The sequence below is a fragment of the Dermacentor silvarum genome, chromosome 1, assembly GCF_013339745.2.
Source record: "Dermacentor silvarum isolate Dsil-2018 chromosome 1, BIME_Dsil_1.4, whole genome shotgun sequence".
Taxonomy (NCBI): Eukaryota; Metazoa; Arthropoda; class Arachnida; order Ixodida; family Ixodidae; genus Dermacentor; species Dermacentor silvarum.
In genome coordinates, this window is record NC_051154.1 from 302643302 (window position 1) to 302658909 (window position 15608).

Sequence of the window (15608 nt, forward strand, 5' to 3'; positions counted from 1 at the left end):
AGAACGTCACGCTCGATTTTTTCAGGTTAATTATGGCTCCATTCGCCTGTAGAAAGTCCAAGCCGAGTATCAAGTCTCTCGAGCAGCTGGGCAGAATAATGAAGACCCCGACGTACGTAAATCCACGAATATTTACCCGAGCGGTGCATCTGCCCACGGGAATTAATAGATGCCCTCCAGCAGTACGGACATGCGACCCAGTCCACTGCGTAAAAACTTTCTTTAACTTTGACGCAAGCTCTCTGCTCATAATCGAGCTGTCCGCACCAGTGTCAATTAAAGCGGTAACTTCTTCGTCGTCTATGGTAACCAGTATGTCTGACGTTACCACTTGCCTTTGGGCACTGGAGTGTGACTGAACGTCGGTGCTTTGTCGTCGTTGTCGTCGTGATGGAGGATATTCGAAGCGCTCGGCGTCAGCGGCCTCACCTCCGGAGGTCGCTGGACTCAGTTTTCCGGGTTTGCAGGGCTGGGCGAACGACGCCTACGAGCGTCTCGATGAAATGAGGGACTTGGCGATCGGTATCGAGCAGGCGATGCAGAACGGGGCTCGTACCTTCGCTGCTCGAATGAACTGTCGCGACTCGCGAAGAAGTTCTCTATCTCCATCGGGCGCTGACCAGGTCGTGGACGAGGTGCACCTGGAGGGAACCCGCGGAGGCCCACTCGTCGATAGGGGCACATCCTGTAGACGTGGCCAGCCTCTCCGCAATGAAAACATAGGGGCCTGAGGTAAGGAGCCCGCCAAACGTCGCTTTTTCTGGGCCTCGACTCCTCGATGGACGGTGGACTGCGACGCCTGAACACTACTTCAGTCTGTTCGGAGGGGCGCATGACGTTTGAGGGGCCGTACAGCGACGGTCGTCGTACGGCGTCCGCATAAGTCATTCGGACTGGCTCCCGCTGTTGTGGTACCTCGTAGCGTTCAGGAGCTTGGACGGCTTGCCTAATCTCGTCTCGCACTATCTCCGCCACAGTAATTCGGGCTGTCGGCGCGTCGGTTACCTGCATTTTGTGGAGCTCTTCTCTTACCACAGCCCTGATCAATTCGCGTAAGTCCTCGAGGTGGTTTTCCGAGGTCGTGCTAGAGGGGCTGTGTGAAAGTTCCATCACGTTGCGGTTGTATTGTCTGGCACGCTGTCGAAGGGCCCTTTCCATTGCTGTCGCTTCAGCAAGGAAGTCTGCAAGTGTTGTGGGCGGATTCCGAATAAGTCCAGCAAAGATCTCTTGCTTCACACCTCGCATCAAATGTCGCACCTTCTTGTCTTCGGCCATTGAGGCATCCGCACGTCTGAACAGCTGAGCCATGTCTTCAGTATACGTGGTGACGCTCTCGTTCGGGGCTTGGAATCTTGCCTGTATTGCCAGCTCCGCTCGCTCCTTCCTGTCCATGTTGGAGTATGTGGCGACCAGCTGCTGTCGAAATTCGTGCCACGAAGTCAATGTCGTTTCATGGTTATGGAACCACGTCCTCGCGGAGTCTTGGAGCGCGAAGTACACGTTGCGCAACTGCGGTCTTCGTTCCATCCGTTGCATTCGGCGACCCGCTCGAAATGGTCTAGCCAATCTTCCACGTCTTCAGTAGCATCTCCGTGGAACGCAATCGGCGTCTGTGGCTGGTTGAAGATGATCTGCGCCGGCGAAACAGCCGCAGCAGCAGGAGGCTGTGGGCTCAGGTTCATCTTCCGGATACGATCGGGCAATAGACCGTGCTCAGGTTGAAGCCCTTGAAGACGGCGGCTGGTGCGTACGTGCACAGGAGTAATCTCTCCCGGACTACTCACTGGGGATGAGTCAGGGGTACGCTGCGTCTCCGGCAATGGTATCATATAACCCGCACCTCCACCAGTAAAATGTCACGAAGATAATTAATACGAACTTGCCGAAAGAGAACAGCCTTCTTTAATGATGGCCGACACTCAAGAGAACGCGCGCACACATGCGCCCTTCGTCGTCTTCTCTCTGGCGATCTTATGCCTGTAGTGGGCAGCTTACTTCGCGTCAATATATATATATATGTATATATATATATATATATATTCGTTTTACTTTTTAAAAGTGACAAAACGGTTTTTTAGTTTGTTTCACAACGCATAATTTGGCCAGAGGGCGCTGTAACTACGGAAGGTCCGCTCCGCTACGCTATACGCATAACTAAAACGTGAAAATCGTCCGCCGCTCCGCTGTGGCTTAGCGGGGCACCTCGGAGCTGAGCGGACCGTAAAGACGCTCAACTAAAACACTCTAATTTCGCTTGCCGAGACTAGACGGGCAAGTTTAGAGTGTCAATGTTGGCGGTGACGCTCGCCTTCTGAAATCATTGGTTCGCGGCAATTCAAATATTTCTGTCTCTGCTATTATGGAACTAATTTGAAAAATTCTTGCGGTAGGACACTCCTTAGAGAGCAGGTGTCAACTTCCAGCGTATAGCCAAAATTTGCTATGTGGCCTGGTGAGGGGTCCTTTAACGCATCCCGCTCGTCCTGTCACCGCTCCTTTGTTGCTCTCTGGCACCTTTGGCAGACGACAAACTTGACGGGTTGCTGTAAGTGCACCGCGGAAAGAGAGAAATGTATCGACGCCGCACCAGCTGAGAGAAGACGTGTTCAGTGGGACAGTAATTAAGGTCCTTTTCAAATATTTATCCGCGATTATATTAAAGTACAGTGATCACCGATTCAAGAACAGTTCGTTGACGAGCTCAGGTGCGCAGAATGTAAAAGCGCTGAAGTTTATAGTACTAGCAAGTAGTCATCATACCGTATTGGTGAAGCAGCGCACTGACATACCAATACGGCATATGATGAATAATTACCAACTCGCCCAACTATCCCCATTACTAGCAAGTAGGTTTCGCGAGTTAAACATATTTACTAGCACCGATGGCGACGTAATGGGAAGAACGCAATCGAGTAAGAAATAAAAGACGTGAGACAGTATTCCAGAGGGAAAACCCGGCCTGTATGCCTGCCGGCGTCGTAACCTTGTGGTTTATTGAACTGCATGATGTAACTTCAACCCGGAAGATAGGATGTCAAGTACATCTTCTTCGGAGACTGTGTGTTGACGCGCTGCTAAGTGCTCGTCATCTCGGCCATCTCGGACATCTTTGCCGGGACGTAGGCAGCGTTTTCATTACCCGCAGGCAGAACGTTGATGGTGGTGTTATCCTGCTGCGAGCACGTCGGACCCGAGGTCTTTCTCATTGTACTGACCATGGACAGGAAGCCTGGAGCCGTGGTTGAGACCCCTGGCTTGGCTTGCTGTGTCTTCTCAGAAGCGTCTCCCAACTTCTCCCCGGCAGTGTTTTCGCTGACGCTCAACAGGGCTAACTGGGAACGGATCTTATTTATGCGCCTGCGCCACCGGCGTCGGTGGCGCTTCTGAGACCCCGCTGCTGCATGGTGGCCTTCGCTATTTGGGTTTACCTTGAACTTCTTAGCTGCTGGCTGCAAATCGTCAACTGCTGGATCTTGCTGCATTTCCGTCTTGTCGATCTCCACAATGCTCCTTGTCTATCGAGCTACTGACTACTGAGCGTCAGGAGCCTCAATGGTAGAACACTACTGCTTGTTCCGCTCAACACAAGTGGCACCTACCCACTACGGAAAGCACGAACCGAACGTTGACAGCAGTGCTCCTCTTCTTTCTCGCCCAACCCGCGGAACGTGCTCACAGCAGCTTATTCAACAAGCACACCTCAAACGAGAACTGCGAGGGCCGCTCCCACGCAGGTACCGGAAGACTGTGGCCCTCCGCCTTCTCGCAGGCCCTCTGGACAGCCCGAAGTTGAAGCGAGAGGTCGCCACTTTTAAGGGCTTCCTCCCAGTTCTATTCGTTGTTGAATTCTGTGTCGCGTAACGCAGGACATTGCCAGAACATATGAGCTAGTGGGCAGCACGCCTTTCCGCAGTCCGGGCATTGCGGTTCGATGTTGGGCGAGAAGTGACTAAATCTGCCCCTCGAAGGGAAATACCCCGTTTGGAGCATCCTAAAGGCCGTCGGTTGCGATCGAGTGAGTCTAGGGTGAGGAAGTGGAAAATCCCTCCGAGAAAGATGATAATGAGTCAAGATCTCGTGGAAAGTGAGGAGCGAGTCCCTGTACCTCACGGCGTCCCCGCCTTCGAATCCGCCGGGACCGCCGCGGTGAGCGAAACCTCGCGCACGGTCATGGGCAAATTCATTGGCGTTGGGAACATCGTGATGTACGTTGGCCCCATGTGGGCCGGGAACCATTTTATGGTGTGAAACCCGGCAGCCCCCTCGCTTCCGAGAATGGCCGCTGCCTCCCGCGAGATCGAGCCCGAAGCGAAAGCCCTGGCTGCGGACCGCGAGTCCGTGAATATATTTGGACGCGACGGGTCCTTCATTGCTATAGCGATGGCCATTTGCTCAGCCACCGTTGCCGAAACATTTCGAACCAAGGCAGAACATAGGAGTTTGCCAGTATGGTCGACAGAAACTACTGCGAAGCAATTGGAACGCCCGTACTGGGCTGCATCGACAAAGGCTGCGAGATCCTGACTATCTGCAACCGATTTTAATAAAGAACGGGCCCGAGCTATGCGACGCCCTACATTGTATTGCGGGTGGACATTTTTTGGAAGTGGAGCTGCCGTAAACGTACCTCTGATTGAGGACGGTAGAGTCACTTTGGCTCGTTATTCTCCGTAAGACCGCAGCCTATGGATTCCAGGAAGCGCCTACCAGCCCGCGAGGACGATAGACGCATTTCCTGTGCCATCTGCTGGACCTCGATCACCTCCGAGAGGGAGTTATGCATGCCTAATTGTATGAGCTTCTCTGTGCTTGTGGTGATAGGCAAGCCTAGAATTCGCTTTATACTTTTGCGCATTAGTGCATCGATTTTTACCTCTTCCCTTTTGGACCAGTGCAGCGCCGAAGGGACGTAATTAGTGTGGCTCACGAGAAACACATGGTAGAGCCGAAGGAGATTGCTCTCGCTCAGTCCTCCCCTGCGGTTGGAGACCCTGAGTATGAGCCTAATCATGTTCTCCGTCTTGGAGGTGATGCGGGCTATAGTCTGTGAGTTGCCCCCCTTGGACTACCTGTAGGGGTCCGAGGATCCTGATGGAGTCTACCCTGATATCACCAGCGCATCCTGTGTGTATAGAGCTATGGGAATCTGCTCTAAAGGAGTGAAGTTCCTCACTCCTTGTCGGGCGGGTCTATAAAATAATAACTGGGACTTAGCCGGTGACAGGCTCAGGCACGAACCGACTAGAAAATTCTCCGTGATGTCTAGTGCCTGTTCAAGCACCTGCTCTACCCCGGCGTCGGACCCTCCCATGCACCCCACGGTGATATCGTCCGCGTAGAGAGCATGGTTAGTCCCGCGCATCATGACGAGTCGCTCCGAGAGGCACTTAATGGCAATATTGAAGAGTAGAGGAGATATGACTGCCCCCTGTGGGGTGCTTCTCGCTCCCAAGGTATATTCCCTGGATTTGACTTGACCGATCTTGATGGTAGACCTGCGATCCCTGAGAAAGGAGCTAACGTACGCGTGGAAACGTTGTCCCGGCCCCATATCCGAGAACGCCTCAAGCACAAACTTGTGCGAGATATTGTCAAAAGCTTTGTCCAGGTCTAGAGCTAGTATGCCTCTAGTATTCCTGGTGTAGTTGTCAATAATTTGTTTCTTGATAAGGAGCATGACAAGCTGTGTGGATAGTGCAGGTCTAAATCCCCCCATATTGTGTGGAAATAGCTCTTTGCATTCAATGTACCCGGATACCCGATTGTGAATCGCATGTTCGGCCACCTTGCCCCCGCAGGACGCAAGCGAGATGGGCGCATGTTCTCCGGCGATAGAGGTTTACCTGGCTTTGGGATGAGCACAACCGAGGCCGTCTTCCAGGATTCGGGGACCAGCCCCGTCTCCCAGATTTTATTGACTTCCTCAGTGAGCTTCTCGATGGATTTAGCGTCCAAGTTACGTAAGAGCTTCTATGAGATCCCACCCGGGCCCGGTGCCGAGCGCCCGTTGAGCTAATGGAGGACCTCCCGAATTGCGGCTTCAGTGAAAGCTGCGTCCAGCTCCTCAACCAGTCTCCCCCGGTAACGAGGATAGTCCGCGTCACCGGAAGGGCCCAGCGGAATATATCTGTCCGCTAACCCCTGCAGGAGGGCCTTTTCGGACACCCCTTTCGCCTTTTGGCTATGAACGATTCTGTCAATAGCCAATCTCTGATTACCCTTGGACTGCGACTCATCAAGTAATTGTTTGAGGATATTCTATTTGCCTCCCACTCTCATCTGTCCGTCAACCGAAGAACATACTTCGTTCTACTGCTGTTTCGACAGTTCAATAAGGTAGGCTTCAATCTCGCGATTCAGCTGTGCAATTATCTTTCGAAGTCTGCGATTTAATCTTTGCGTCCTCCGACGGGCTAGGATGGAATTCTTGGCCTCTAAGAGGTACGCGAGACGCGCATCCATCCGATCAACCCTCGGGTCCGTTTTGACAACCTTGGTCGCAGCATTAGCATCCTTATTGAGCCTTGCAAAGAACCTGTCTAAGCTGTCGTATTCATCCTGGTCCTCCTTTCGCAATTTCCGAAAGGCATCCCAGTCCATCACTTTAAATTCTATGAGGGGAGCTGCATTGACTGCTAGGGCAATAGCCAATATGAAGTGGTCGCTACCTAGGTTCACTTGTAAATTTTGCCACCCTGCCCCTGGAACGTTCTTGGCGAACGCCAAGTCCGCAGTTGTGTCTCGGGCCACCGACGTGCCAGTTCTCGTCGGGTATTGTGGATCCGTAATAAGTTCCAGCGAAGAGTCCGATACCGCCTTTAGGAGATTGTTACCCTTGGGGGATTGCCTATGGTAGCCCCAAGCGTCTTGCGGAGCATTAAAGTCTCCCGCTACCACGATGGGGGCTCCCTTGGCCAGAGCCACCGCTTTTGCCATGATTGAAGCGAAAGCCTGCCGGTTGTCCGACGGCGAGCTGTAGACATTCAGGATGAAAACGCTGTTTTTGAGCCAGCGTTTGGGGATGATTTCGACCATAATCACCGCCATCCTGGTTTTGCCCAGTTGTAATATGTGTTCCTGAAAGAAGCATTTTTTTGCGACCAAGGTTGCCAAACCACGCTTCCCCTCCTCGCGCACCGAGACGACTCGATCGCCCAGGAAGGTTAGCGCATCACGGAGAGTTTCCTGTAATATATTTACGTGCGGTTTGACCGCCTGAGAAGCGACAAACTGCTGCAGCGGAGCCCTGCGCCTTTTGAAACTAGCGCAGTTCCACTGCCAGACGACCAGCTGATTAGTGTTGCCCGCCATGATTACTCTTCTCAATTAGCCTCTCCCTTATGGGGTTCACTGCTACAGCACCTGAAGGTGACTGCGCAATGCTCGGGCCTTTCGGAGGCGAGCGTGCCGTAGCTAGCGCTGCCTGCGTACTTTCAAGAGACGACACTCTTTTAAGTAGGGTAGTCAAGCTATCAGCAAGTTTAATCGATTGCTGCATGCTTTCCAGTGCCTTGCTGTTGGACTCGGTCTCCATAGAGTCCCACTCCCCTTGCAGGAGCGCGGCCCCATATACGTTTACCCGAGCGCGCCTGTGCCTCCCCTGGTGGGTCATCTGCTGTCTCTCGCCCTGCGAGGAGTAAGATTTGCGAAACGACTCAAAGTCGGCTCTCATCTGTTGAAGCTCGGCCTTCAAGCGAGCACTCTCTTGGATCAACGTAGCTACCCTAGAGTCTTCCCTATGCTCGGGCAATGCTACCTGCGTTACCTTTGGTGGCGGCGCCGCTGGCTTCGGCTTGGCACGATCCGCCCAGGTAGGCTCTTCCTGGATCCGCACCCGGGAGTGAGAGCGCTCTCTGGAACGAGAGCGAGAGCTGCGCCGGCGGCCAGCTGGCGTGACGGAGCACCCCCGCCAGGGAGCGCTTGCGATGCTGGAATCACGTGGCCGGCCCTCCTGGGCCAGCTGTTGCTGAGTCTTTTTGGCTAGGGTGCCTCGATGCCCAGCGCCGCCGGACGGCGGCGCTGGCATCGAGGACACCCTATTTTTGGCGCGCTTGCAGCGCCGTCTTCTCCGTCGCACGACGTAAGGGACTTGAAAGCGTTCTTTACACGTTCTTTCCGCCATGGGATGTGGTCCTCCGCAAAGGGAACATTTCGGTGAGCACTGGTGATCTTCGGGTGGCGAGGCGAATCCACAGTCTCTGCACACCCTCTTGTTTGGGTTAGGGAAAACATCGGCTTTGTCGCCTCGGACTCCACACGCGTAACGCACGTCGGTTTGCCGCTTGTAGAGCGTGCAGCGTAGCAAGCTGACGCCGCACATGACGTAGTTTGACACCTTCATGCCGTCGAAAAGCACTACCAGTGTAGTGGTCTTGATTGATCGGTTTGGCTTCTAGGGCCTTTGGATTTCGCCGGTTGACAATCATCGTTTGGAGCTGGGCCTTGCTGATGTCGGTGTCCACGTCTCGTATGACTCCTTTACAGGTTCTATCCGGGGCCGCCATATATGCCACTACCTCGTATGATCCTTCGCTTAATCGAATCTGTTGGAACCTTGCGTAGGCGTTGGGATTCTTCTTCGCCGGAGCGCAAACGACGAGAATGTTCTGGGCAACGTTAGGGCAAACTATGTCACCCTTAGTCTCTGCCGGGGCTAGAGCAGCCGCCATGGCAAGAGCTGAATGACAACTTCAAATGAACGGGTTAACAAGGCGTCCAAATATAGAGTACATGTAACAAACTACTGATACATACATACATACATACATACATACATACATACATACATACATACATACATACATACATACATACATACATACATACATACATACATACATACAAACCATATTAAACATGATGCACAAAATTAAAAGCCTGGACTTTTCCTTTTACTTCGGGTCATTGACAATAATTTTTATATATTTTTATTTATTTTATTTATCACATACTGCGGACCGAATACGGTCCAAGCGGGAGAGGCAGAATACAAAAAGGACAAAAATATTCGACCTTGAAAAAAAGCACACGTATTGAAGAAAAAAAAAGACTAAATATGGACGATGCATACTGGTACACAACTGAGCGAGATATATGCATGAATAAGAAAAAGCCACGAAGGAAAAGAAGCAACGCGCAAGGATTACCAATATAGCACATCACAGACACCGCATTCTGACGGTCCAAATCATTCATCAGGGGCAAGAAGGAGAGAATCGTGCGACAGTGCATTCCGTTCTGCGATTGTATTGGGGGAAAATGAATACTTGTAAACATTCCTACGAACAAAAGTAGGTTCAATGTAGTGTTGATGCCAATGACGAGATTCTTGGAATGATTGTTTAGTTATGCATTCTTGGGGATCAATGCCTAGTTTATAAACATATAAACTGCTAAGAAACTTAATCCTTCGAATTCTTCTACGTTCTTTTAAACATTCCAGCTTTGCTTCCTGCAACATAGCAGACGGAGAGTCCCAGCGTCTATAGCGGTTTTATATAAAATGAGCTGCTAATATTTGAATTTTTTTCTGTCTTTTCTATAATGACCGTTGTGTGAGGGTCCCACACAATACTTGCGTACTCGAGAGATGGTCTTACTATGGCTTTGTATGCATTGTATCTTAGTTCGTTTCGTGATCTTCTTAATTTGTGTTTGAGGAAGCCTGTTTTTTTACGATCTGAAGAGCATGTGTTATCAATGTGCGTGGTCCATTTAAGCCGGGGTGTAACCGTAATCCCTAAGTGCTTATATTGCTCGACTTGTTTGATCATGTTACCGTTTATGTTATACGATAAGGCCAGTTTGTTTCTTTTATTAGCAAGACTCATTTGTACTGTTTTTCTAGAATAATAATCATATCCCACTTAGCACCATTGTGCCAGTAATTTTAGTTTCATTTTCAATTCAAGTTGGTCAGAAACAGAATTTATGGTTTTAAAAATGTGAAAGTCGTCGGAAAACAATTTAATTGAAACTGTTGATTTGACATAGTCTGCCGTATCATTGATATAGATGTTAAACAAGACCGGTCCTATTACACATCCTTGGTGTACTCCAGAGTAAACATCAAAATTTCCAGAGCACGATTCCTCTCTATCTACATATTGTTTTGTGTCAGTTACATAACATATAACCCAGTTGAATATTTCGAAAGGTATACCAGTTGTATTTATCCTTACTATTCGTTTATTGTGAGGCACCTTGTCAAAAGCTTTGGCGAAATGCAAAAACATTATGTGCACCTGACGATTCTTATCTAGAACTTTAGCAAATTCATTAATTGTTGCTACTAACTGCTTTATATGCTTTAACACCTTGCAAGAAATACGCGTAAGGAAATTTGGTCGATAATTGCTCATTTCTATCGGGCTACCTTTCTTATAAACCGCACCAACACGAGGAAGGAGCCAATCTGTCGGCAATTTACTACTTTTTAAGGACTTAATAAATATGAGAAGAAATGTACCTATTAGCTGTGCTTATCTCTCAAGAACAATAGCCGGAATTTTGTCTGGACATGTTTACTTCTTTGCGTCTAACCGTAAGTGTAGTTCAACTACAACCTCCAAAAATATCGAAAGACCAACGTTACTAGTCTAGTAATGTTGGGACAGACTGCCTGATCCATCTGTTGCGGGAGCGATATCACAATCGTTGTGCGGCTTTGAAAACACGCTTTGAAAGTAATAATTAAATTCTTGCGTTATTTGAGGTGCCAAAAAACAAAATATAAGGAAGTGAAAGCGCGCGCTATCATCGTCCAACCGGAGATACAGGAGAGAGCGATCGAAGCGGCGTTGATCAAAGGATGGCGGTACTTTTCTTATATAGGGACTTTACTGTTACTGTGTTACTCCTGCCCCCTGGCGGCATTTGCGAACGTCAGCTCTAGATTAACCAGCTTATCCATACCGCCTTGCTAAAAACAACGGTGAATGAAATTGAAGGTTATCTGGTCAATAACCGCGAAAAACTCCTTCCTCATTGTTGTCTTGTGGTCAAGTGCAGCAGGTTTAGAAGGCTTCTCTGTGAGCTCGAATCTTTTTGGTGGTCTTGTAGACTTTGTCACCGGAGGCTCTTTCAATCCTGTCTGCGTGGAAGTTGACTGAGCTTTTTGTCGCAGTTCGTCAAGCGCCGCTTCTGAGCGTAGGCGGGAAATCGCTTCCCCCAATGCCTCGGCAGCTTCCTTTGAGTCGTCCGCGCAGAGAGCTGGGCGTTGGAGCGCCTTTGCAACGTCTTTGGATGGGCCAGACAGTGCTATTGAAATCATCATCATCAGCCTATATTTATGTACGCTGCAGGATCAAATAATAAATTGAAATATAAATAACCAATAGCGTCTCGAATTATTTTCGTGGATTTTGTGTATCCTTCAAGGTAGCCTTGCAAGTTTCCGTCGTTGAACGCGGTGTCTTCGTTAACTCATTCAGAGTTTCTTGAACTGTGCTATAGTTTTCGCGAAACCTCGTCAGTGACTAACCCTGACCGTCCACCTCCATGGTTGGACAAAGGGGCAGCAGACTAATCGGGCACGAGCCAACACGCTCAGGTATTTCGTGACACGGAGGGCTAACTACACTAACGAACACGCTCCGCCTATTAAGTGAATCCATATTAAATTGTAGATGTTTTTTACGATGCTTAGCGTCGTTTATTAAGTCGAAACTTTTGCTGCCTTCCGGCAAGACTAAATCCAATGAATGGTTACTGCAGTTCACATAAAGGGACCATGAAGTGAACAGAAAGTGTGGGTGCATGCTCTCATTGGGTTAGAACCTGTGGGGGTGACTGCCCACACTGCTCCCCCCCCCCCCCCCCCCCCACACCCCTGGTTCCAACGGAGAATGGTAGAGATTTCAGTCGAAATGGCATCATATTCTGTGTCCCTGGAGGAATCAAGGTGCAGCGCCCAACTCCGACGGACGGCGCGTTAACAAACCGTTTGACTTCGGACAGTATGGAGCCGAGGTAACGTGACATAGCTGATTATGTTTGAAGAATCGCTGGATGATTGAACTGGTAAATTGTCAAACATTGTCGGAGACTACTTTGTTTGACAGGCCAAAACGTGCAAAGATTCCACGCAGTACTTCAACTGTATAGTCACTGCACTGCCTCCGACCATTCGGTTTCGGCGTCAGATACCACCAAGATCTTGTGCCCATTTAGAAATACTCACAAATGTGCAGCAATTGTAGCGAGCGTACATCATGTCCCGTCAATGTGCACAAACTTCTACCGCGCACCGCAGACGTTGTCGACGTAGGGGGAGGTCGTATTACGGGACAGCCTGTTAAGGCTCGCCTCCGTTTCGGACGTTGATGCCACAGGAGATTTCGGACACACCAAAACGTCGTAAGCCCCCGTGTTTCCAAGGGTGAATATGAACAAGTGCGTGAGCGATCCAATGTGTCCATACGTAGTGTGTATGAGAATGGAAAACCTCCCCTTTACTGTGCGTGGGAGAGCCGGCGATGCTTTCAACGCTTCAAGGAGCCAGCGCGGTGGCCAGGAGTGTGCATGCCCGGAAATGACGACCGAACACTCAGCGCGCGTGCTCCGTCAGCGCCTCCTAGATAGCAGGCCTGTGCACTCTGCTTTCTTACGTCAGGTTACTTGGACCAAAAGTTCTATTGCCAAGCCTGACGTGACGAAAGCGGTAACGTCAAAATCACCACGGCTTATTCGGGAGAGTCGCCATTAGATTTTACGGCAGTCGGGCAAGGTACCATGACGTCACGGATAGAAGGGCACCGGCCTTGTGCTATCTAGGAGGCGTTGGCTTCGTCCGATGGTTCGTTACCTCTAGTGGGCGAGAGCGTTCCCTTGTATAAAAGCCGGTGGAGCAGCCTTCGTCTAAAGCTGACAGCTCTTATGTAACCTGACCCAACTTATGCAACCTGACCCAGAACTAGCGCAGCTAAAACGCATGTATGCGGAGCAAGCTAAAGAAATCCAATCGCTTAAAGAAGAGCTAGCAAAACAACAGGCCCCCCCATCGCGCGAGGGTAGCATTAGCAGCGGCCCCGTCTCGATACGCGGCGCTAAGAAACGAGCAGGCCTGACGCCTCAGGCCGAAGAGCAATCCGAATTTGAACGGTTTACAGCTAACATATACGCGATACTAGAAAAGTACCGCGCGGAGACCATGACCGAGTATGGCGCTTTCAACGCTAAACTCGAGAGCATGCAGAAACAACTTAACGAGCTGGCTACATGGCCAGCACAAATGGACGTGAGGACTAAGGTGTTGGAGGAGGACCTGGCACGCGGAAAGCGCGCTGGGCTAATACCTAGGCCTTAAAATGGCGTCGTCACAATCATTCACAATTTGGCAATGGAGCACTCGTACCCTCCGCACGCGGAGAGAAACGTTACAACAATTCATTGGCTCTATAACCCAACGACCGGCCGTCATTCTCCTGCAGGAAACGCGTATCGACCGATTCGCTCTTCGTGGATATAGAGTCGAGGCCGTCTGTGGGAACAAAGCTCGAGGCATAGCCACCTGTGTGGCTAAGCCTTACGCTTACACGACACATGCAATACGCCCAGACCTCAAAATAGAGCATCAAATGTTAGAAATCATCCCCAACGCTCACATTAAGCAATCTATATTTATCCTTAAACTGTACAGTTCATCTTCGCACAGTACAGAAACATTCACCACACTAGTAACTAAAGCGACGCAGATAGCAGGCAACCATCCTCTCATCATCGCGGGGGACTTCAACGCCCCCCATGTAGACTGGGGATACAATCGCACAACACAGAAAGGACGCCACTTACAAACGCACATCACTCAACACAATCTAGTGTTACTTAACGACCTCTCTACCCCCACACACATAGGTAACTCAGTGTCACGGGACTCATCCCCTGACCTGACCCTGGTACGCAACGTATCGAATCCCACATGGGTTAACCTGCAAGCTAATCTAGGTAGCGATCACTTTATCGGTAGCACTACATTCAATATAAGCAGCCCCGAACCAAGACACTTTAAAATAGTAGACTGGGACTACTTTAGGCAAATTCGAAAACAAGACACCAACCATTACTCTTCCCTCGCTGAACACTTTACGAGACTACAGCGGGACGTAAAACAAGCTACCAAAAACATCTCTACAACACGCAACATCGACCACATGGACAGCCACCTCGCACATCTCCTGGAGGCTCACAAAAGTATTCAAGAAAGATGGAGAACACAAAAACACAATCGTAGGCTACGAAAAAGAATTGCATTGCTCAACCGACAAATCGAAGAGTACAGCCAGACGCTAGCATGCCAACAGTGGAATGAGGTGTGCAATTCGCTCGACGCACGCATGAGAAAAGGTCTAAAATGGGACCTTCTCAAGCACGCGCTCGGCGACAAGCCCACCAAGTCAGAGCAACGACTAACCCTAGATAGACTGTTACACAAAGCGCGAGGGCAGCAACTTACAGATGCGCAGATTTTAGAAGCTACAGCAGCCCGGTATCTATGCACAGAACCTAGCTCGCATGAAGACTACCCACCTTACGCGGGGGCCACTCACGACCCATTTGAGGAGGCTATAACCCGCGCTGAAATACGCGCGGTAATAGCAGAGCTCAACACTAAGTCAGCCCCGGGTCCTGACGGAGTCACCAACAAGCTACTCCGCAACCTGGCTGACAATGACATTGAATCACTAGCCACCCACACGAATGAGGTTTGGAAGCGAGGGAGCGTCCCGCCAGAATGGAGGGCCGCGACCGTCATTCTCATTCCCAAACCGAACAAACCCCTGGAGCTTGACTCTCTACGACCCATTTCCCTCACATCTTGTGTGGGTAAGGTCATGGAGCACGTCATTCTCCGCCGAGTCACAAAACATGCAGAGCAAGAGCACCTCTTCCCATTCAATCAAGTCAGGTTCAGGCCGGCTATGGCCACGCAGGACGTACTCCTCATGCTGCAGGAGACGTTACTTAGAGTAAGGAGTAAAGACCTCAAAGCAATTCTAGCTCTCGACTTAGAGAAAGCTTTCGATACCGTAAGCCACGCTCATATACTACACGAGATTCAGGAGGCAGGCCTAGGTCGACGCTTCTACGAATACGTCCGCTCTTTCCTAAGAGCCCGAACGTAGTTGGAGATCTCAACTCACACACCTACAACCTAGGCCCGCGCGGCACCCCGCAAGGGTCGGTGCTCTCACCGTTTCTTTTCAATTTAGCCCTCAGACAACTTTCGCAAAAGCTGAAACATATCGAAGGCGTAGAGCACGCGTTCTACGCCGACGATATTACTCTTTGGCGCAACGCAGGCAGCGACGCACAAATCGAAGCAAGCCTTCAGGAAGCAATTAATACAGTACAAAACTTTTTAAACCCCACGGGCCTCAGACTCTCAGCAGCTAAGTCCGAGTTGCTGCTTCTGCCACCGCTACACGGCCGCAACAACGGCGAACCAACTATACACCTCTCCACAACGGACGGCTCGGATATCCCGATAGTGTCGTCGGTTCGAATTCTGGGCGTTACCCTGCAGGAGAATGGCAAAAACGACTTAACAGTCGCACATCTCATCAAAAAAGCTGATGCAGTCATTCACCTCGCCCGACGCGTCGCTAATA